This window comes from Alnus glutinosa, chromosome 5 (genome assembly GCF_958979055.1).
Source record: "Alnus glutinosa chromosome 5, dhAlnGlut1.1, whole genome shotgun sequence".
Taxonomy (NCBI): Eukaryota; Viridiplantae; Streptophyta; class Magnoliopsida; order Fagales; family Betulaceae; genus Alnus; species Alnus glutinosa.
Genome location: NC_084890.1, coordinates 18,308,412 through 18,332,689, shown reverse-complemented (window position 1 = coordinate 18,332,689; position 24,278 = coordinate 18,308,412). Strand labels below are relative to the sequence as shown.

At 40.6% G+C, this 24,278-nt stretch overlaps 1 long non-coding RNA gene and 1 pseudogene across 1 annotated transcript; both read left to right on the top strand.

Moving 5' to 3' along the window:
• LOC133869342 (uncharacterized) lies at positions 1–19,828 on the top strand. Its single transcript, XR_009900415.1, has 2 exons — positions 1–294; positions 19,486–19,828. It is a non-coding gene; the product is annotated as an uncharacterized LOC133869342 (long non-coding RNA).
• Positions 10,697–10,795, top strand: LOC133869990 (small nucleolar RNA Z247; annotated as a pseudogene).
• Positions 19,829–24,278: the final 4,450 nt, after the last annotated feature.

Here is a 24,278-nt window from a genome sequence, read left to right as displayed (position 1 = left end):
TTTTTTTTAAAAATCAAAATCCCCGCCTAGATACTCTTGTGCTTTCGCGCTTGATCTAGCTAGTTTTCTCTCTCTCTTCGACGCACAAGTACGCGTATAGTGCAGCTAGGGGAAGCTCTCTGTTCGATTTCTGGCTAATCGATCTATTAACTGAAATTACACGCATCTCTCTCTCCCTCCTCCGGGACGCAGCCGCTGCCCTCATCTTGAAGCCGCCGTCGCCTGACCTCATCACGACGCCGCCGCCGACTCCAGCCCACTTCGCCAGCTCGATCTCCTCCCTCGAGCCCATCGGTATGTTATCCCCCCTCCACTCTCTCTCTCTCTCTCTCGATCTCTCCCACTCTCATCCTCCGATCCACCATATATACATGTTATCTTTCAGAGAATGGGGTACTACTGAGGATTCGATTTAGGGTTTTCTTCTTCTGTGAGGAAAAACCCATGATTATGCTGTAAATTAAGATTTTGTTGCATGTTCTATGCAATTTTTGGATTCCTCTAGTATCTAGATCTGGAGTATATTCCTCTAAGATTTTTTGAGTAAAATAGTAAAGGGGCCTTCGGTTGAGGGGGGAAAAGGGGCCTTCGGTTCTTTAGATCTAAAGAACCGGCGGGAGGCCCCTTTTCCCTCTAGAGGAGTTCATTATTTGGAAGACAAAATGGTGCAGTTAATTTGTTGTTGGAAGGGAGGGAGATGCTCTGAGACAAAATGGTGCAGTTAATTTGTTGTTGGAAGGGAGGGAGATGCTCTGATGCTGTATGCTACACACACACACACACACACACACACACACACACACATATATATATATATATATAAGATCGAAGACAAGTGCGACGGTGGCAATTAATAATATTATAGAGCAACGTGCAGGGTTGGGCTTGTTTTGTAACAAAAAGAGGGCCCTGCTATTGACTTGTATGAATTCCTCTAGTATCCAGCTCTCTTATTGGCACTTGTTAGACTATCAAGCACATCGAACTAGCTTGGTGTTATAATTATAAGCATCAAACTTACTATTCCTTGGTATCCCACTTCGGAGAAGGGTTGCATCACAGAATTCTTGATGCTGGAAATTTCATAGCCGTCTTTTTTCATTCAACCTTCATTGAGAAAAAACCATTACATCCATATTTATAGGCATGTTATGCCTAACCCCAATAGACTTAGACTCTTTGGCCTTTACTACTAAAGGCCCAAAACCAAATAACTAGTGAAATCCACAAATAAAACTCAAAATAAAATCTAATGCAGTAAAATTTCAGCCCATACCTAAAAATCTGAAAATTATAAAAATATCCAAACTCATAGAATTGAATAAAATTAGAATCAAACAAAACCAATTTATCGCTCGCTGCATCTTTCTCTCCTGGTTGGAGAAAACTTTCCTTGAGTTTTGAAATGTTGAAGTACAATGATCCTTGGTTTCTTTAAGTGCATCGTTGACTTTTGGTTTATTTTCTTTGTTTGATACAACAATGATGATAGTGATACATCCATCATTTTAGCTGGACCGTTAAAAATTTTATCTGTGTGGAGGGGATGCTTTACACGGGTCCAGGGTTTATCTAACAGGAGTGGGTACACAAAGTGCCCTACCTTGGAGGGGTTCCTCGTCATCGAAAAAAAAAAAAAAGGTTGGACCATTAAAAATTTCTGGTATGACAAAAAATAAATATTTTGAAAATTCGGTGTAGACGATATTGCCTTGTCTTGACATGCAGCATAAACCAAGGAATGAGACTCCTTGTTCCCTTATAGTCATTGCTTCTATCTTGCATTCTTTCCATTCAATTCGTTCAATTTCAGTTTTTTGTATTTTTAATTGGTCAATTTCAGTTTCATCCATAGCTTCTATCTCTTTAAGGTTTCTTTCATTACGAGGTCTTCTTTTTTTCAACTTTAACTTTGGTGGAAATGGTGGCCAAGGCTAGTTTCCCCCACTTCTAATTCGTGTCCTGATGATGCTTTATCAGTACACTTGTCAGTTATCATATCTTTCTTTGATTCTGACTTCAAGCTTTCCTTGAATTCTTTTAATAAGATCTCATCTTCTTTTATGTCCAACTTGGCATGATTTTTGTTGCTCAATAGACAGCTTTTATCTTTGACTAAATCAGTTGAATACTCATGCATAGGTGGCATGAACTTTTGCAAATCTTTCAAAGAAACATTTTCAGATAACTTAACTAGTACTCTAGGCACTTTTGTAGGCTGATTAGCGACTGGTTTGGTGGTGTTTACTACAGTAGGATTTTTAAGCTCCTTTTCTTTGCCTTTGTTTTGAAATTTCTCTTTGTCAAGCAATTCGAGAACCTTCTTCACAAAGAAGATTCTGCCTTTAACTTTTCAACTTGTTGTTTCGGCTTACAAATTGAGGCTTCCTTCTCTTCTTTGTCAGGTCTCAAAACCTTTATTAATGTCTCCCACACGATAGCCATATCAATAGGTTCTTCAAGATCTTCCAAATACACGTGAGACATCTTTTCCTTAATTTCAGATCTCAGCCCACTTTTAAATCAAGCAATAGTCATACACTCACTTTCAACTATTCCAAAATTCAGAAATAATTCTTTATGTTTTCTTGTATACTCAATCCTCCACTAATTACCTTGTTGAAGTGAATAGAACTGATCAAGAAAATCATCTTGAAGATCTTGTAGAAGAATCTCTCCTTTAACTCTTGCCAAATCAATCCACTCTTGTTGGATCTTCTACGATGTGAAAACATCATGCAGCTCCTTGCTTTGATACCAAACTGGTGAAGGGCAGAAGCTTGATTCCAGAATTGATGTAGAATAAATGATTTGTTGTCAAGTTTGATGTAGGAGAATCAGGCAGCAGCTTGTTTTAGGGTTTAGGAAAAGTTACTGTTTGGATTTTGGTGGGAAATTAGGGTTTTATGGGGTTGTTTGGTTAGGGTTTTGTAGTGAACAGGGCTGGAAATATTAGAGATTGAGGGTTTCAATTATGGTAAGAAATGGGATATAGTTTGAAGGCAAATCAAGGAGGAAAACCCAAGTTTTAGGTTGCTGTTCCTGGGCAATGAACAGTAATTTGAGAAGGTTATTTTGATATTTTAAAGCTATTTAATGGATAGGTGATTTGGGTTTCTTTGGGATTGGACTCTAGGGAAATAACATATGGAAAATTAAATCTAATATTGGTTGGGATTTGAAACAAAATTGTTGAAAACTGAAAAGAAAATAGAAAGAAAAAAGAAAAGAGACAAACCTAGGCCTCACACCTAGTTTTCCTAAGCATCACACGTAGGTTTCCTTGGCATCACATTTTGAAGAAGGGTTGCATGACACATTCCCCGTTGCTGTATAGTTCATAGCCATCTTTTTTCATTCAACCATCATTGAAAAGAAATAATTACATCCATATTCTAGGCATGTAATGCCTAATCCTAATAGATTTAGGCTCTTTTGGATTTATTTACTAAATGCCCAAAACAAAATAACTAGTGAAACTCATAATGAAACCCAAAATAAAATTTAATATTCTCAGCCTATTCTTAGAAATCTGAAAATTATAAAAATATCCAAACTCCTAGAATTGAGTAAAACTAGAATCAAACAAAACCAGCTTATTGCTCCCTGCATCACCACCTGCCAATAGGTAACCCCATAGATGATTCTTTCTTTCTTTTCTTTTTTTATTTTTTTGCCCGGGGGCTCAGGTACAACCTACTGAGCGAACATGGTTCTTATTATAATATTTTAATATACAATGTCACTATAACTTAATAGCAGATGAAAGCTACACTTTACTGATAGTTCTATACATTTCCTTTATATTGGAAGACTTAAATAGGAGAAAACTAGTGGGTTGACAACTAAAAAACTCCCAAGGATCAAATGATAGCGTTGGCTCTAAATAGTCTCTGCCCCACCCCCCGCCCCCCAACAGAAAAGAAGGAAGAAGAAAGAATACAACTTTTAATTTTGTAGTTATGCAACAACTTTTACATTAATTGATTAATGGAATCAAATGAATATCATTAATCTGTTGTGTAGGCAGGGACAAAACCAAAGATGTTTATGTAGGGGGGCCAGGTTTAATTCTAAAATAAAATATATTTTCTAACAATTGATTGTATGATTAAATCTTCAAGCACTTATACAAAAACATATTTTATATAGATTATAAAATGTATTCAACACATGAGATAATTAGAGAGAGATTATAAAAAAAAAAATTTATTAATTTTGGTACACTTTCTTTTCTACATGGTGCATAAGAGATACTAGAGAGGATGATTACACTTTCTTTTCTACATAGGGCAGCGCCTCTTGGCCCCCCTACCCTGGTGGTTCCATCTCTATGTAGGTGCTATACTGGAATATAAAGGTATGGTGGGGTTACTAGTGGAATGTAAAACTCAAAAAGTAATTTGAGTATTATTATTATTATTATTATTATTATTATTATTATTTTTTTATTTTTTTTTTTTTAAAAAAAAAAAATTATGGAATACTATTTGGGTTTTGAATCCCATGTGAATTCTAACTTAATCCCAAACAGCAATTTATAATTCTGGAAGTTCTAAATTCGTGAATTCCAATTTAATAGTATTAGAATGCCAAATCAATACCAATTCAATGTAGCCAACACATACTTCGAAAATTTCGTGGCTGAAGGACCTCAAGTGGAGGGGAAACTAGGGTTTTGATTAGTCTTTCCATGTCTTTTAATTAGAAATTAGATTTAGACTGAAATTAGATTATGAAGCCAAGAATCCTTTCTTGGAATGTGAGGGGGTTGAACAAGAGGAGAAAACGACTTAGGATTAGTAACTTGCTCAGAGATTGGAAGGCGGATGTTATTTGTTTTCAAGAATCTAAGCTTAAAAGTCTCTCTCGTAGTGTTTTGCGCAGTTTATGGAGATGCAACCATTTTGACTGGTGTTCTTTAGACTCCAGTGGGGCCTCTGGGGGCATTCTCATTATGTGGGACACAAGGGTGGTGGAGATGGTTGAGAAGTGTGTGGGGGAATTCACTCTCGCAGTCTCCTTCAAGAACGTTGTGGATAATTTTGTCTGGGCCTTTGCAGGGGTTTATGGCCCGAATTCTGGGTTCGATTGAAGACGTCTTTGGGATGAGTTGGCTGGTTTGTGTAGTTGGTGGAGTCTGCCGTGGTGTATAGGGGGAGACTTCAATGTTACACGCTTTCCGAGTGAAAGATCTGGTGACGTTCGTCTTTGCTCGGCTATGATTGAGTTTTCGGATTTTATTGCAGACCAAAGACTCGTAGATCTCCCCCTAGCTGGAGGCACCTCTACTTGGTCGATTGCTCATGATCCTCCCATGTGGTCAAGGATTGACCGCTTTCTAGTGTCACATGATTGGGAAGCCCGGTTTCCTTTGGTTTCGCAAAAGAGGCTTTCTCGCCTTATTTCGGACCATTTTCCGATACTCCTGGATTGCGGCGATGTTTCTAGAGGGAGAAGGCCTTTTAAGTTTGAAAACATGTGGCTCAAGGAAGAAGGGTTCGTGGGTTTGGTGAAACAGTGGTGGGATTCTTACTCGTTCCAAGGTTCGTCTAGCTTTGTTCTAGCGTGTAAGCTGAAGGCTTTGAAGCAGGATTTGAAGAAATAGAACGATGAGGAGTTTGGCAACATAGAGCAAAACAAGAGGAAGCTGACTGAAGGTATTTAGGCTTTCGATGTTATTGAAGAAAGAAGGGCATTAGGGGAAGAGGAGATGTTGAGAAAGGCTAAGCCTGTCAGGGAGTTAGAGAAGTGTTCTCTTTTGGAGGAGGTGAGTTGGAGGCAGAAATCTAGGATGCTGTGGTTAAAGGAAGGGGATAAGTGCACTAAATTCTTCCATTCTATAGCTAATTCCAATAGAAGGTACAATTCTTTGAACTCCTTAGTGATAGGGGACTCTCTATCCTCTGATCAATCAGAAATCGGTGTGCACATCGTCAAGTTCTATAAGAAGCTGTTTACAGAGCAGTGCAGGTGGAGGCCTTCGGTTGAGGGTATCTCCTTTGATTCTATTCTAGAGTCTGAGGCCAGTTGGATGGAGAGAGCTTTTGAGGAGGAGGAGGTCAGGAATGTAGTTTCAGCAATGGAAGGAGATAAGGCGCCAGGTCCTGATGGCTTTTCTATGGCCTTCTTCAAAGAGTGTTGGAATGTTTTGAGGGGGGACATTATGGAGGTGTTTCGAGAGTTTTTTATCGGGGGTTCTTTCGAAAAGAGCCTCAATACTTCGTTCATTTCTCTTATCCCGAAGATTCTAGGTGCTAACGATTTAAAAGACTTTCGACCTATTAGTCTTGTGGGTGGAGTTTACAAAATCATTGCCAAAGTTCTAGCAAATAGACTTAAGACGGTTTTGGAAAAGGTTATTTCTAAATCTCAAAGCGCCTTTGTCAAGGGGAGACAAATTTTGGACCCAATACTTATTGGTAATGAATGTCTGGATAGTAGATTAAGATCTGGGGAGCCTGGAGTCATGTGCAAAATGGATCTGGAAAAAGCTTATGATCATGTTAATTGGGATTTTCTCTTGTTTGTTTTGAGGAGATGTGGATTTGGGGAAAATTGGTGCTCTTGGATAAAACATTGTATATCCTCTGTGAGATTCTCAGTGATGGTTAATGGCTCTCCTAATGGATTCTTCAGCAGTTCTCGTGGGTTGAGACAAGGGGATCCTCTCTCACCCTTGTTGTTTGTTTTTGTGATGGAGGCATTGAGCCGAATGATTTCAGCTGCGGTAGGAGGGGGCTTACTCGAAGGATTTAGTGTGGGTAATGTTTCATTCTCACACTTGTTATTTGTAGATGATACTTTGATTTTCTGCAATGCTCGCCATGCTCAGTTGCGTTATCTTAGAAGCCTCTTTCTTCTGTTTGAAGCTGCTTTGGGCTTGAAGGTTAATTTGGCCAAGTCAGCTTTAATTCCTGTGGGAGACGTAGTTCAAGTGGAAGGTCTTGCCGATATTTTAGGGTGTGGGGTTGCCAATCTACCGGTGAAGTATCTAGGCCTTCCATTGGGGGTTTCCTACAAATCTATTCATATCTGGGATGGTGTTATTGAGAAGATTGAACGTCGGTTGGCTAACTGGAAAAGGTTATACCTTTCCAAGGGAGGTAGAGTTACCCTCATCAAGAGTACTCTTTCCAACTTGCCCACGTATTTTTTGTCTCTTTTTCCTATCCCAGCAAGTGTAGGTGCTCGTATTGAGAAGCTACAACGAGACTTCCTTTGGGGAGGAATTGGCGATGAGTTCAAGTATCATTTGGTGAAATGGTCTAAAGTGTGCACTCCAGTTTCAGAAGGCGGGTTGGGTATTAGAAATTTGGTGGTGTTTAACAAGGCTCTATTAGGCAAATGGCTGTGGCGTTATGGGATTGAGAGGGAAGTTTGGTGGAGAGTAGCGGTGGATTCCAAGTTTGGAAGTTTATGGGGAGGTTGGTGCTCCCTAGAGCCTACAGGTACTTTTGGGGTGGGGTTGTGGAAGAACATCAGGAAAGGGTGGAAGAAATTTGTAGGATTATCTAGATTTGAGGTGGGAGGTGGGGCTAGAACAAAATTTTGGCATGATTTGTGGTGTGGGAACTCAACTCTTAAGGAAGCTTTTCCTGTTTTATTTGGAATTGCTCGTGCGAAGGATGCTTCAGTTGCGGATAATGTGGAGCTTGTGGGTGGCTTCAATCAGTAGAGCGTGTGCTTTTTTAGAGAAGCGCATGATTGAGAAGTGGATACCTTTGCTGCTTTTTTCCAGGTATTGCACTCGGTCAGTTTTAATAGAGGTAGTGAAGACAAATTGTGGTGGATCCCTTCCAAAAAAGGTTTGTTCAAGGTTGGGTCTTTCGTTAGCTCTTTGGCTTGCGATGTGAGAAGTCACTTTCCTTGGAAGAGTGTATGGCGGACTCTGGCTCCTCCGCGGACGGCTTTTTTCGTGTGGTTTGCGGCTCTAGGCAAGATCCTAACGGTGGATAACCTCAGGAAGAGGCATGTCATTGTGGTGGATAGATGTTGCATGTGCAAGAGAAGCGGGGAATCAGTGGATCATCTTCTCCTTCACTGTGATGTTGCATACGCTATGTGGAGTGCTATTTTTTCTCGTTTTGGTCTGTCTTGGGTTATGCCTCTGAAAGTCCTTGACTTGTTTGCGTGTTGGTGGACGGCTGGTAGGCCGAGGAGTGCTGTTATTTGGAAGATGGTGCCGACATGCATTCTTTGGTGTGTTTGAAAGGAAAGAAATGATAGGTGTTTTGAGGATTTGGAGAGATCCTCGGAGGATATTTTAGCTTTTTTTTTTTATACGTTATATCTTTGGACGGTGGCTTTTGTGTCACCGTTGTCGTTTATCTTTGATGAATTTCTTGTTCGTTTTTCTCTTTCTAGTTAGGTGCGTTCTCTTGTATACTGCCGGTGTATTGAGGGGCGCCTTACGCTTTTAATAAGACCAACTTATTACTTATCAAAAAAAAGTTTTTTTTTTTTTTTTTTTTTTTTTTTTTTAATTTTTTATTTTTTCATATTAGACAATTGTGTAACAGCATTTGTCCGGTTTTGTTAGGGTATGCATTTCATTTATCTATCTTATAATTTTTTTTTTTGCTTTTTGTTTCTATTATTTCATCATCTTATGGTTTTTCCTCCTTTTGGAATTTATGCAAGGACATTCTTTTCCTTTAATTCTGTTGTTGAATTTGGAGCCTACGGATGGCCTTTTAGAAATTTCTTACATACAAGATACTTGGGGAGGTTATTAGTGGAGCTTTATGTTGTTTATTTTCATGCAGAGACTTATCTTTAATTGCAATGGAAAGGAGATGCAGTGTAAGGTTGTTGTCGTAGGGCTTTAGAGGGTCTATCATTTTCTTTTGGCTTTCATGCATTTTTTTTTTGTTACTTATGACGTGAAAGTGATTTTTTAAGTCTATTTTATGAACAAAAGTTGAAGCTTTTGAACCTGGTTGTTTGGACTGTAAGTGAGTGGAAAAGGAGGAAAGTTCTAAATTTGATAGGTCATAGAAAATGTTTGTGGAAAAGGAAACATTCCACTTTCCTTGCTATATGGAATGTTTTGCATAGAAAATGTTTGTGCTACTTAATTGGTGGTAACCTGGTAGAGTTGCTTGCAATTTTATGAACAATTTATGAGTCGTATACACAATATCTAGTTTTCATATGATATCCTAATGTTGTAACTACTTCATAGATTTCTTCTATTTTATGATCAAGCCATGATTATGGGCCCATTAGCTTGTTTAATATTTGCTCTAGGTTGTAACCTTAGCTTGTTAATGTTGTGTGATACACTTGCACTGTATCAGTGGCCACTTTGTAGAAAATCTGTATGATGTGGAATACTTTTTTGGTCATTGTTCTGTATGAGTATGTGAATCATGATGGGAAAGTTTTTTTTTGGGTTGGAAACATATGCCCTATTCTTCTAGCGTAATGTTGCTACATAGATTCCAAATGTTGATTCCACATTTATCTAGGGTTGAGTGTCAATGATTGCAGGCTGTTCCCCTTGGTTGCTGAATGGGCTTGGGCATTTCCAATTCTGGATACCTGACCTTGATTGATTAGGATTGCCTTGAGTTAAACCACTGGCTTGGGTTGAATCTTTTGATCAACCCATAAAGAGTAAAGAGCTAAAAACTATTTCAGGAGGAGAGGACAGTGGTGACTACAAGAGGGCAAAATGTCTAAGTCTTGCAAAGGCCTAGCAATGGAACTGGTGAAGTGCCTCAGTGAATCTGATTGTGTTAAGGTCCATAATCGCTTACTACATCTATCATGCTTGAGATCTTCCAATGATGATATGAGCTTGTAGTTATGAATATTGGATTAGATAACGTAGAAAACTTATCTATTGGATTAGATAACGTAGAAGACTTATCGGCTAGTGATAACACCGAAGTATCAGAGTTAGAGTAGGGCTCTTTCTCTATTGATAAACTCTAGACTAGTTGAGTTGTGATAAACTAGGTCTCTAGAGTTATAAGATAACTTAGAGAGTTTCTGTTTTAGTTAACTACATGTAAATCACATCTAGAGTTTATCTAGATGATTCGGTTCTCTATATATACAAACATGCTGCAGTACATTCAAGTATGCAGATTATCCCAAATATCATGTAATTCTATATGGTATCAGAGTCATTGAAAGACAAACATCTATGGCTATCCCAATTTCTGAAACCGAATCCACCCAAACCTCAAACCCACCTCCTATCTCCATCACTGTTACCCCTTCTGCACCATTACCACATATCCAAAATGTTCACCATCATATCTCAGAAAAACTCACCCAAGAAAACTATATCCTATGGCAATTCCTTATGGTTCCTTTCCTAGAGGGCCAAAACTTGTTCGGTTATGTTGATGGCACAATTCTGCAGCCTCCCAAGCTTATTCCCGATAGTACCTCTGGCCTTCTCATTACCAATCCTGCTCACTTATCCTGGTTTCATCAAGATCGAATGATCTTTAGTGCAATTATTTCCACCTTGTCCGTTGAAACCCTACCCCATGTAATCGGCCTCACTACATCTCGTGATGTCTGGACTACATTGGAAACATTATTTGCTGCTCAGTCTCAATCTCGTATTCTCCAACTTAAGCAGCAGCTCTCAAATCTGAAGAAAGGTGCTCAATCTATCTCTGCCTATTTCCAGAAAGCTCAAGGCTTTGCCAACCTCCTGGCCGCTATTGGCAAGCCCATTGACAATTCTGAACTTATCTCCCACATCATTGCTGGCCTGGGTGTCGATTATGACCCCCTTGTTACCTCTGTCACTACAAGGCAAGACTCGATCCCTCTCACTGATCTCTATGGCTACATGTTGTCCTATGAGCAGCGTCTTGAGGCCCACAAATCAGCACTTGAAGTCAACATCTCTACTGCCAACTTGGCTCAACGGCAGAGCCCATCCTATTCACGGAACAATCGTGGCCTCAACTCGGGCTATCGCAACTTCAACTTCTCTCGGGGCAGGGGGCGTGGCCGTGGTCGTGGACCACCTTAGCAACATTTTTCTGGTCCTGGCCAGTTCCAATTACCGATCTGTCAAGTATGCCACAAGCAAGGCCACACGGCTACAACCTGTTGGTATCGGTTTGAGCAAGGACATCAGACAACAAATTCCCCAATGAATGCCAACTTGGCTGCTGTCTCATCTTCTGCATCAGACTCTCAATGGTATCATGACACTGGCTCCAATGTCCACCTCACTAATGATTTCTCCAATCTCAACATGCATGCTGAGGAGTACAATGGCAATGACCAGATCCGAGTAGGCAATGGGCAAGGTTTGCACATTTCAAATTCTGGTCGTGGACTCTTACCCACTCCATCACGTAACTTTCACTTATTTTCTCTCTTTCATGTTCCTCAAATACAGAAAAATCTTATCTCTGTTAATCAATTCACACGTGATAACAATGTCTTTATTGAATTCCATCATACTTTTTTCTGTGTTAAGGACCTTCGAACTCGGCAGCTCCTCCTCCAAGGCCCGAGTAAACTTGGCCTCTATCCATGGCCATCCTCTTCTTCTTCCCTGTCCAGGAGTCTTGCTGCCTTCATTGGTGAAAAGGTTCCCCTAGATCAGTGGCATCTTAGGCTTGGTCATCCTGCATCTCCCATTGTCAATCAAGTCGTTCAATTCCACAAGCTACCCGTGTCTCCAGCAAAGTCTTTCTCCGTATGCTCTCCATGTCAACAAGGGAAAAGTCACTGTTTCCATTTTAGTTATTCACCTTCAATTTCAAATAGTCCTCTCCAATTGTTGTTTCTTGACGTTTGGGGCCCTGCCTCTGTAATTTCTGTAAACAACAACCGTTTTTATTTAAGTGTGGTTGATGATTTCAGCAAATATACATGGCTTTTCCCACTTGCATCTAAATCTGAAGTTTGTTCAACCTTTCTTCGTTTCAAACAACTTGTTGAAACATTCTTTAACACTAAAATCAAATATGTTCAAAGTGATAATGGTGGTGAATTCCTCCCACTTCAAAAATCCCTCAATTCCATGGGAGTCTCTTATAGGCTAAGCTGTCCTTACACCCATCATCAAATGGGAACCGTCGAAAGAAAACATCGCCACATAGTTGAAACTGGATTATCTCTTCTTGCTACAGCTAGTGTTCCATTTACCTTTTGGGATACAGCCTTTGAAACAGCAACCTACCTCATCAATCGACTTCTTTCTAAAGTCACCAAGAAAATGTCTCCTTATGAGTGTCTGTTTCACAGCATTCCCAATTACAAATACTTGAAATTTTTTGGTTGTGAATGCTGGCCATTTCTTTGACCATATAACTCCTCCAAACTTTCCTTTCGTTCCTCTTCTTGCGTGTTTATTGGATATAGCAAAAACCATCTTGGCTATAAATGCCTTCATATTCCTTCCGGTAAAGTTTATATTGCAAGACACGTTGTCTTCAATGAAAATAGTTTTCCATTCTTAACTTCAAAGTTAAACACCTCCTCCTCCTCTCCCCAAATACCTTCATCTCTATTGGTTCCTTATGTCTCCTCATCAACTCCTCCAACCTCTGGGTCCTCTCAGAATACACCCAGTATTACTCCACCTTCATCAACCTCTGCATCATCTCCCATAGAACCTCTCACTACCTCTCCCACTCTTCAACCTACAGTCACTTCTGAATCTCCCTCTAGTTCCGAGTCAACTCCTTCACCTGAACCCCTGCCTATCCTTCCAGCTTGAGTCCATGGCATGACCACACGGTCTCAGAATTTGATTCATAAACCTTACACATTCACTGATGGCAGAGTGAAGTATCCACCTCCTCAAGCTCTTACAGCCACTATAGCAGCACATGAAGATGAACCCACTTGCTATTCTCAAGCAAGTAAAAATCCTGAGTGGCTTGCAGCAATGAACAACGAATTTGATGCTCTTCTCAAAAATGGAACATGGTCCCTTGTTCCATTCTCCCCACAAATGAATGTCGTTGGTTCTAAATGGGTTTTCAGGATTAAAAGGAAAGCTAATGGGGATATTGAACGCTACAAGGCTCGTCTAGTAGCCAAAGGGTTTCATCAACAACCCGGGATTGACTTTGCAGAAACATATAGTCCAGTGGTTAAACCTATCACTATTCGTACTGTGTTGTCCATAGCTGTTTCTGCAGGTTGGGAGATTCGACAAGTAGATGTCAGCAATGCCTTTCTCCATGGTAAAGAGACTGTATATATGGCTCAACCCCCTGGATTTCAGCATCCTCAATGTCCAGCAGCTGTTTGCAAGCTACGTAAAGCCATCTATGGCTTAAAACAGGCACCACGTGCGTAGTTTTCGCGCCTAAGTGCTCGGTTGATTGATCTGAAATTTACAAGCTCCAAGTCAGATTCATCATTGTTTATCTACAAAGCTAAAGGGATCACCATCTTTGTACTCATTTACGTTGACGACATCATCATTACCGGCTCACATCCAGAAACCATATCTCAGCTCATCAAAGATCTTCACGACTCCTTTGCACTCAAGGATCTCGGTCGTCTCAATTTCTTTCTTGGTGTTGAAGCTACATGGCACCCGGATGGTCTTCATCTTTCACAACAAAGATACATCCATGATCTTCTCACAAAGACAAATATGCTCCTTGCCAAACCGATATCTACTCCCTTGTCGGCCTCCACCACTCCCAGCCGGTTTGAAGGCTCGACCATCACAGACCCGACCTCATATCGGAGCACAGTAGGGTCTCTTCAATAACTATCTCTCACTCGACCTGACATTGCTTTCGCCGTCAACAAGGTCTCACAATTTATGCAAGATCCTAGGGACTCTCACTGGTCTGCAGTAAAGCGCATCCTGCGCTACTTGAAGTCCACAATCTCTCATACATTCTGCATCCACAAGAACTCCTCCAAGCAACTCACTGCCTACTCAAATTCAGATTGGACCAGCTGTCCAGATGACAAGCGTTCCGCCTCCGGCTATTGTGTTCTTCTTGGTAAAAATATTCTTTCATGGAGCTCCAAGAAGCAACCAACAGTTTCACGCTCCAGTACTGAATTTGAGTACAAAGCTATTGCCAATGCAGCTGCTAAATTAACATGGATTCAAACTCTACTTCATGAACTTGGTTTTACGTCTCCTACGCAACCAGTATTGTATTGTGATAACATTGGTGCCACGTACCTAGCTTCAAATCCTATCTATCATGCTCGCACAAAGTATATAGAAATTGACTATCATTTCGTCCGGGATATGGTTGCCAAGAAGACTCTACAAGTTTGCTTCATCTCTGGGAAAGATCAGTTAGCCGACATCCTTACAAAGTCCCTTGCTGCTGCCAGATTCAACATGCTTCGATCCAACCTCAACGTGCAACTTCCCACGTCGAGTTTGAGGGGGCGTATTGGATTAGATAACGTAGAAAACTTATCTATTGGATTAGATAACGTAGAAGACTTATCGGCTAGTGATAACACCGAAGTATCAGAGTTAGAGTAGGGCTCTTTCTCTATTGATAAACTCTAGACTAGTTGAGTTGTGATAAACTAGGTCTCTAGAGTTATAAGATAACTTAGAGAGTTTCTGTTTTAGTTAACTACATGTAAATCACATCTAGAGTTTATCTAGATGATTTGATTCTCTATATATACAAACATACTGCAGTACATTCAAGTATGCAGATTATCCCAAATATCATGTAATTCTATAATGAAATGCATAGAAATACTTGTATAAATTGTTTGACATGATCTATAACTTGGTTGCCATATGCATTGACTAAAGGTTGAGAAGCGATCATATAGGGAATGTGCCGGAAAGAAGAGCCCATCAATATCAAGTGAGTGTGTGGGACTTAGGGAAACATATTTCAATTGCAAGAGAGGCCATGCATGTTTTCTTCTCTTCATTCTTCGTACTTTGTTTTCTTTTTCTTGTATCTTTTTTCACATGCCTACTTTTTCTTTCCCTTCTCTTTTGATTAGTGATGAAAAGCCAACTGCCAATGAAGTGGCTGCTAATACGGAAAAATGTAATGAAACTGCAGGATATAATCCTAGTGTAAAGGGACCTGACTTGGTTTGACATAATTTGTACACCATCAGTGTCTTTGTTTTTTGGAGTGAAACACAGTTCATATCTATGTCACAATTTATTTTGGAGGGATGCTGTTCTGCCTCAGACTGCGGATGCAGTGTCATTTTGCGAACTTGAATTTCCAAATATTGCAGATTGCAGATCCCCAAGTCATGAGTTATTCATAGTTTGCTCTTGTCAATCTTAAATCTAGGATAGATAGAAAATGTTACCTTCTTGATAGTTAACTATGATCGTGATGCCCAGGTTTAGTTACACTTGGGTTCAAAAAAAACTCTTCCAGACTCTCTCATCCCGCTCTTTTAAAAAAACCCTTAGCCTACTTTGCTTCGCTTGTGAGGGAGGGAAGATGGATCCCATCCTCCCCCCCTCCTCCTCTTTTGGTTCCTCTCCGGTCTAGGTTCTCTTAGCTTTTCTTCTTCGCTTGGGTCTTTTAGTTTTGGGGTTTTCTTTTGTTGGGGGTAGTTCTGAGTGGTTGGGTTTTCCGGCGCGCTCGCGCCCTGCTCGTGACCTCGTCGGCTTGTTCTGGTCCTTGCCGATGTTGCCGTCTCTATGGTTGCCGCCTCGCTGTTGTGGGTGGCTATTTTTGTTCATGCGCTTCTTGGGTTGTAGATCTACGGGTTTTGGGGCCTCCTCGCCGTCCACGTGCCTCTCCGGAGGACTCTCCGTCGTGGTCCGGCTCTTCTCCGCCATCGGCACTGCTGCGGGTGGCCGCCACGCGCCGTTCCGGTGCGCGTGGCCGTGGGTGTTTCTGTTTTTTGGGTGCTAGATCTGCAGCGTATGGGACCTCTCCTGCAGACGAGCCTCTCCGATGGCTTCTCCGGCAATTTCCGCTTCTTCCGGTGGTCCTTCCGGCTGGTTTCGCGCCGCTCCGGTTGTGAGTGTCTACACGAGCCGGTGGCGCACAGGTTCGTGTGGCTCCACGCGCCACTGTTTTTTTTTTTTTTTTCCTCCTGTAGCTTTGGCTTTTCTTTTTATTTTGGGTTTGCTTTCTTGTATTTGGGGTATTGTTGTGTGTGGGTTTTGGGGGTATTGTTTGGGGGTTTTCTTGGGTTTGGGGGGTTTATTGTATGAGGGGGTGTTACTTTGTATCTTGGGTTTTATTGTATCATGGGAGATTACTTTGTATCTTGGGTGTTGGATGGGGGGTTCTATTAGGTTTTATTTTATTATGGGGGTTACTTTGTATCTTGGGTGTTTGTTGGAGGGTTTCTATTGTATCTTAGGTTTCATGTGGGTTTTGGGTGTTGTGGGTATGTAGTTTCTTATGGGTTTTTCATGTGGGCTAGCTGAGTTGCTCCTGTGTATACTTCCTGTGTACTTAGGGGCGCCTTACTTTTTTTAATGAAATTTTCTTACTTATAAAAAAAAAAAAAAAAAGGTTTAGTTACACTTTTCTCAGAAATTAGTTGTAGGTAACTCTCAAGATTTAGTTTCAATTCTCTAAAACAGGTGTCTGCAAAGAGAAGCAGCACAGTGGCAGCGGATTTGATGTAGACTCCATAAAATGTAGTCACAACTAGAGCCTCATCAAAAGCCTCTCTCATGCATATATCTTACAGGATGTGCTTTGAAATTTCTAGTAGGGAGCTACCCATTTCTTTCTTTATTGGACCCTTTTCTGGTACCTTTTCTAAATTTTCATATTTGTCCTTGCATAAATAAGTATCTCTAATCACATATTAAGGAAAATAACAGAACAATACTTTCATGTACCCACACCCAAACAGACATACAGAGACTTTGGTGACACCTTTGGTCATTTAATTTTGAAACCCCATTTCTCCTGCTTTGTGTGACTTATATATGGATGGGCATTGGGTTCTCAGGAAAATCAAGTGATGTCAACACTATGGTAAAAGATGGCAAGTTGTATGGGGTGAGATTCTCTATGTGACAAAGGTTGAAAAAAAAAATTATACGTGAAGTTGAAAATGAACTCATGATAATTAGACTTTAGATGATACGTACTCAAAACAAGATTCTTTACAATGAGGTCTAAATCAGATGGCACCTTCTTCCCCTTAAGAGAGGTGGAGAGTGTGGTTGGTGGTTGAAGACCCCAGGCAAGTGTGTGACTTACTAACAATGAAAAATAAAGAAAAATGTTTTTACATTTGCATAAAATCTTAGCTTCCATCTTAAGTATGAAGGTTTCCTAGAGTATTAAAGGTTAAGAATCAGTTAATGATTTATTATAAACTGTCCCATGCAACTGAGAAAATTATCTTTTCAAAAACTTCTCAATTTGATTTTCAGTAGAACACTTAGGAAAATGATAAATTTTCTCCATTATTTTTGCTGAATCTTTTTACTAATTGATATTGCGGTTGATTTGTTATATGAGGATTTTGAGCTGTTTATGTGGTATGTCATGTGAACTTACACCAGTTTAGAAAGGAGTTAATTGCTATCTTAAACGATTGGGGGAGACGTGGTTGTCTTTGTTTCATTTTTCAATTTGTTGTACTCCTTAAATTGAGACGAGGAGGTGAAGACAAGGTTCGTTGTGCCCCTTCCAAGAGAGGGAAGGTTGTTCAATGTTAGATTGTTTTACAATGTCCTTTTTCCCCAAGATAATACTCCTTTCCTTTAGAAGAGTATTTGTAGAGATGTCAGATTCACTCTCTTCGGTTGAGATGGATGAGAAGTTGACGTTGGAGTGGGAGTTAGACGTTAGGAAGAAGGTTGCTGGGTTTTGGAAGAGTTTGTCCCAGGAGTATGCGTGGAACATGTCTGAGGAGCATAATGAGAGGTTCATGGCTATTACGGAAGAAATGATTAAGCGTTAGAAGACTAAGGGCAAGAAGGAGCTTCTGAATCTACAAATCTCCGTTAATTTGGTGACTCTAAAATTTCTTCTAGGTGTAGAAGAGGCAAGACCCATGTGATTTAGGGTTGTATGTCTAGGGGGTTTTTGTAGTTTGTTTCTCGGGGCCTTAGGTTTTTTTTCTTGTTGCTTGGGTTGTCTGATGGGTTTTCGGGTTAGCTTTGGTTCTCCTTTGTATACCACCTGAGTACTTAGGAGCGCTTTACGCTTCATTTTCTTAATAAAATTTTAATTACCTATAAAAAAAAAGAAGAGTATTTGGCGGAATAAGGTGCCATTGAGAGTGACGTTTTTCGCTTGGTCGGCTGCTTTAGGGAAGATCCTCACCATGGATGACCTAAAAAAGCGGCATGTCTTGGTGGTTGATTGGTATTGCATGTGTAAGAAGAGTGGAGAGTTCGTGGATCATCTTCTATTCCATTATGAGATTGCTATGGCCTTATGGAATGCTTTCTTTAGCCGCATTGGGTTAGCTTGGTTTATGCCAAGATGAGTGGTAGACCTTTTCGCTTGTTGGAGAGGGATGTATGGCAGTCTTTAGAGTGCAGTAGCGTGAAAGATTGTTCTGTCTTGCCTAATGTGGTGTCTTTAGAAGAAAAGAAATGATATAAGTTTTGAAGACTGTAGGAGGACGATTGTAGAACTGAAGTCTTTCTTCTTCACTACTCTTTACCACTAGACAGCTGTAATGAACTTTGTCTAATTTTCTTGATTTTTTTTTTTTTTTTTTTTTTTTTTTTGTCTTGTTCTGGTTAGGCGTATCTCTTGTATTCTTCCTGTGTATCTGAATTGCGTTTTTTTGGCGCTTTTTTAATAATATTACGATTACTTATAAAAAAATAACATGATTCATCGATCAGACAACCACAAGACGGGATATCATTAAAAATGAAAGAAAGACCAGCAAAATAGGAAGGAGGGAGTACAAGTGTTTTGAGGATGATGCCAACCAATGTAGCATACATATTTGTTCTTGTTGGAGTATGTTCAAATGGTGTAGAGAGATTTTGGAGCCTCAAAGTACTTGGATATTATATTGGGATTAGTTAAGGAGCCCCATGTACTTAAAGGTTTCAACTAAGTTCAAGCCCAAAATCCTCTAATTTAAGGATTTAGCTGCTTTTATAAAAGTGCATAAGCACCTATTGTATTGAGTCATTAAAACTGGGGAAGTTTTTGTTTGTGAGCGAAGTTTCACTGAACAGCCCCAAATGGCATTTTTATTTTTCCTGTTATATCATCCTTAAAAGGAGTAAACAGTTTTGCTCTCCATATCAGAAAGTGTCATCTTTGTTCATAGTATCAAGTAGGTCTTTTGGATCTCTCTCATTCATTCTGAGTTTGTCTTCTGTGTTGGGAAAAAAGATCTTTGTGAGCATTATCATTATTATGATATGTATGGGCTGGTGTCAAGTGGAGAGAATAAAATCTGTAGTCGAATTCTCTTCTCTTGAACAGTATAAATTATATTATGGTTGTGGAAAAGATCTGCAAGTAAATTGTTCATTTCATTAGATAGTAACTCTTTTATTCTAATTATGAAATCAATCACAGTACGTTCATTAATGTGCTATATCTTTTTTGTTTTTACCAGGTTGACATGAGAGCTAGGATTCGTGGAAACAAGGGATACTAGTTTTCCAAATTGCGAAATCAATTTGGGTAGCATGCACTTGTAGGGTTTGAACAAAAAGCCTCCTGCACTCAGCAACTATTGGAACCGTTATAATATGGATGTGGAAGGTATCAGATTCAACGGATACTTGCAGTTACAATTCCTCTTTGTTATACCCTGTAAATTTTTTACTTTCCCAGTAAGAATTTTTTTTACTTTTGTTTTTAATGTGGAAGAAAACAGAATTAAACGATATTTCCCTATCTAATAAAAATACGTCAGGAGTGCCGCTGGTTGGCTGCGGCTGGTTTTGCTTTAGAAATTTTCTTGTCCCTTTGAGCAGCTATCCTAAGTTGTGTTTTGGTATAATGTATAATGACTCCTTTTCTTTATGTTTTAATTGCTACTCATGTTTGCTGGATGCCTAGAAATGTTGGTGTGCTTTGAGTAAGGAAAAGCATTTGGCAAAATCATCCAGTGAAAGGCAGGTTTGAGTTTTATAACTTTCCACTGCTAGTCCTAGATGTATAAAGCAGACGCATCTTATAGCTAGCTTAACTAGCTCACCATCAATACCCTACCCTGATCCAGCTAGCATCTACCTTCACTAGAAAACTACAGCTTCTAATTGAGGCAACCAAGGTTTTGACTAGAAAACTTTTTCTATATTTTTCGGTGTTTTGTACAACCTAAAATCGTGGTCAATGAAAACCTTTTATTTTCGTAAAATAGTTTTTTCTTTTTTAAAACAATAAATTATTTTTTGAATTTGAGCTTTTCCTTCTTGCATACATTTTTTTTCGCAGCTCATTCTCTGCCGCTGCCAAAGATCACTGGAAATTGTCAAAATTTGACATTGGAGTTTGTCGAGGGTTGTTGGAAGTTGCCGGTCATTTTTTGCTGTTGCCATTGATTTTCCATATGAGCTAAATGCCGTAAAATGTTTATAGAAGATGGAAGGGAAGGATCAATGACGGCTCTGATACCAAATCTAAAGGTAAAAAAACGTTAGGCAAGTATTTAAGAGATAACCCAGGCAAAAAGATGGAAGAATTCAAGGAAGAAGATGGAAATTATACTGAAAATGCAAGAAAAACAGCTATGGGCGCTTGTAGAGGCCCTATCTCTCCTGAAAACAACCTTAGCCAATATCCTTTTTCTTACATCACTAGCCGCTGTGGCTCTTCCTAAATACCCATTTCTGTTAGAATCTTTTGTAACCGAAAAGCTACAGCTATCTACTTCGATGACACGTACAAAAGAAAACAAAAAAGGCAGCAAGGCGCATGCTGTACAGGATATCAAAACGCCCTCCTTCCAACATAAAACGCAAACATAAAACGACTGTCATTAAGCATGAAACGCCAAGTGATCGCCAGCTCATCACTGCTCTAGAACCTTCTATTTTCTCCTTCTGTCGCTTGCAGAATACGAGTACCATACTCTGCTACCCCAACCTTCATGAGCTGCCATGGTCTCCCGTATCATGCCCATAACAGGAGTCCCCCTTTCAAAACACCTTGCCCGCAAGGTGGGGGTATTGCTCCTGCAAATTATGAAGCAACTCCCAAGAGTCATCCTCAACTGTCGCTCCCTTCCAGCGAACCAGCACCTCTGTTACAGCTCGGGCCCCCTTTTTAATCATACGACGAGAAATCACAGCTTCTGGTTCCGGCTTGATTTCCCCCGCCAGACTCATAGGTGGAAGAGTTGGCAAGGGGGTGATGTGTTGACCCAATTTAAGCTTCAAACAGGACACATGAAAAACAGGATGAATTTGTGAAGAGGGAGGGAGGTCTAGTTTATAAGCCACAAGGCCAATCCTCTGCAAGATTTTAAAAGGCCCAAAGAACCTAGGAGACAACTTTAAATTCTTTCTCATGGCTACTGACTTCTGCCGATATGGCTGAAGGCGCAAGTAGACCCAGTCACCAACCTGAAATTCCCTCTCAGTGCGGTGTTTATCAGCCTGTACTTTCATCCGATTCTGGGCTTGCTGTAGGTGCTCCTTAAGGAGGTTGATAATAGTGGTGCGATCCTTGAGCTGGGAATCCACTGCCAAGTTAGCCGAAGTGCCCGGCACATATGAGAGCAAGGATGGAGGAGCATATCCGTATACAGCTTCAAAAGGAGTGAGACCCGTGGAGGAATGGTGGTTAGTGTTATACCACCATTCAGCCAAGGGCAACCAGCGACTCCAATCCTTTGGTTTAGAACCCGAATAGCAACGGAGGTAGGTCTCAAGACACTTGTTGAGGGACTCGGTTTGACCATCAGACTGGGGGTGGTATGCAGAACTGAAAGCCAGGGAAATGCCTTGTAAATGAAACAATTCACGCCAAAATGAGCTGGTAAACAGAGGATCACGGTCTGAAACAATGGTTTGGGGCATTCCATGAAGTTTAAAGATTTGAGAAAGGAACAATTGGGCAACAGTGGAGGCAGTGTAGGGGTGAGAGAGGGGTAGGAAGTGGCCATATTTAGAAAGTCTGTCGATGACAACCAAAATAACCGTGTAACCATGGGAGGGGGGAAGACCCTCTATGAAATCCATGGATATGTCAGCCCATATGCGGGAAGGTATGGGTAAGGGCTGGAGAAGCCCTGCAGGGTGAAGAGTCTCATGTTTATTTACTTGGCAAATGTCACATTCCCGAACAAACTTCTTGATATCATTACGCATTCCTTTCCAATAAAAATCCAGTTTAGCCCTATGGACGGTTTTGTGGTAGCCTGAATGCCCGGAAGTGGGATTAGAGTGAATGTATCCAAGAAGCTGAAACTGAAATGGAGAACCCTTTACAATCCATAGGCGACTCTTTCGTAAAAGGAGGCCTTGCTGCAAGTAATACCCTGGAGGTGCAGGTCTGCCTTGTTGAAGAGTCTCCAAGATGGAAGAGGTCTCAGCATCTTGAAGATAGGAAGCCTGCAGCTCTGTAGTCCATGAGGGAGTTGGAAAAGAGATCAAAGAAATAGATAATTCCTCAGCATTTAATGGATCCTCAAACTTCCGAGATAAGGCGTCGGCAACCTTGTTTTCCTTTCCCCGTTTATATTCAATGATAAAATCATAACCGAGCAACTTGGAGAGCCATTTTTGCTGGGATATAGTGCCAACACGCTGTTCTAACAAGAATTTTAAAGACTATTGGTCTGTCTTCACTTTGAAAGAGCGACCTAAGAGGTAAGGCCGCCACTTTTGAACAGCAGTGACTAAAGAAAAAAGCTCCTTCTCATAAGTTGAAAGATGTAAGGCTCGACCTTTTAAAGCTTGACTCAGGAAAGCTATAGGGCGGTCTTCTTGCATCAAAACCGCTCCAATACCCGTTGCACACGCATCACATACGATGGTGAAAGTTTGGGTAAAATCCGGCAAGCGTAAAACTGGAGGAGAAGTAACAGCATCTTTAAGCCGAAGGAAGGCAGCAGTGGCTTCAGAAGTCCAAAGAAAGGAATTTTTCTTGAGTAGGGCTGTGAGGGGAGCAGCAATTATCCCATAACCTCGGATAAATTTGCGGTAGTAGCCTGTTAACCCGAGAAAGCCCCGAAGAGACTTGATCGTTGTTGGGACCAACCATTGAAGCATAGCTTCGAGCTTAGAGGGATCAGCCCGCACTCCCTGGGCTGAAATAAGATGACCTAAATAGTCAATCTCAGATACACCAAACCTGCATTTTGAACTTTTGGCATAAAGAAGATTAGTCTTAAGGATAAGCAAAACAGAATGCAAGTGAGCCAAATGATCTTCCAAAGAACGACTGTAAACCAAGATGTCGTCAAAGAATACTAGGACGAATTTCCGAAGGCATGGTTTAAATATGTCGTTCATTAATGCTTGAAAGGTTGCAGGGGCATTTGTCAAGCCAAAAGGCATAACAAGGAATTCGTAATGCCCCTCATGAGTGCGGAATGCCGTTTTAGGGACATCAGCCGGCCTGACTCGAATTTGATGGTAACCCGAACGCAAGTCGAGTTTGGAAAAAATTGTAGCCCCATGAAGCTCATCCAGCAGCTCATCAATAACTGGAATGGGGTATTTGTCCTTGACAGTATTCTGATTAAGAGCTCTGTAGTCGACACATAATCGCCAACTCCCATCAGCCTTGCGGACTAAGAGGACAGGGGAGGAAAAAGGGCTTTGGCTGGATTGGATCACCCCTGACGGCAGTAAATCCTTGACAATCTTCTCAATCTCTAACTTCTGAAAGTATGGATAGCGATAAGGTCTAACGCTAACTGGCTGGTCTGACTTCAGTAAAATTTGGTGGTCCTGAGATCGCGGAGGTGGAAGACCCTTAGGTTCCGCAAATACTGAATCAAATTGCTGCAATAAGTCCCGGATTGGACCAGAGGGGCAGTGGGCCACAGGGTCCTCAACTGGTGATAAGAAATGCAAGAGAAAACTCTTGGAAGCCGATGCAGGGGATCGAAGAAAATGAGAAGCATCCTCCATGGTTAATCCCGTAGGGTTTAAACCCTTAAGGGTGACCGAAGAAGCATTGAGATTAAACTGCATAGTCATGGCAGCAAAGTCCCAAAGGATTGGACCCAAGGTCCGTAACCATTCAACACCCAAGACGACATCACACCCCCCTAATGGTAACAAATAAAATTCAGAAGTGATGACAGCCCCCTGTACTCGAATATTGACCGAAGGACACTTACCCGAACTCAAAAGAGTATCCCCATTTGCAACCCGGACTTTCAATTGTAATGGAATAAGGTCTCCCAAACACAGCTTAGGCAGAGAGTGTAAATCAATAAAATTATGT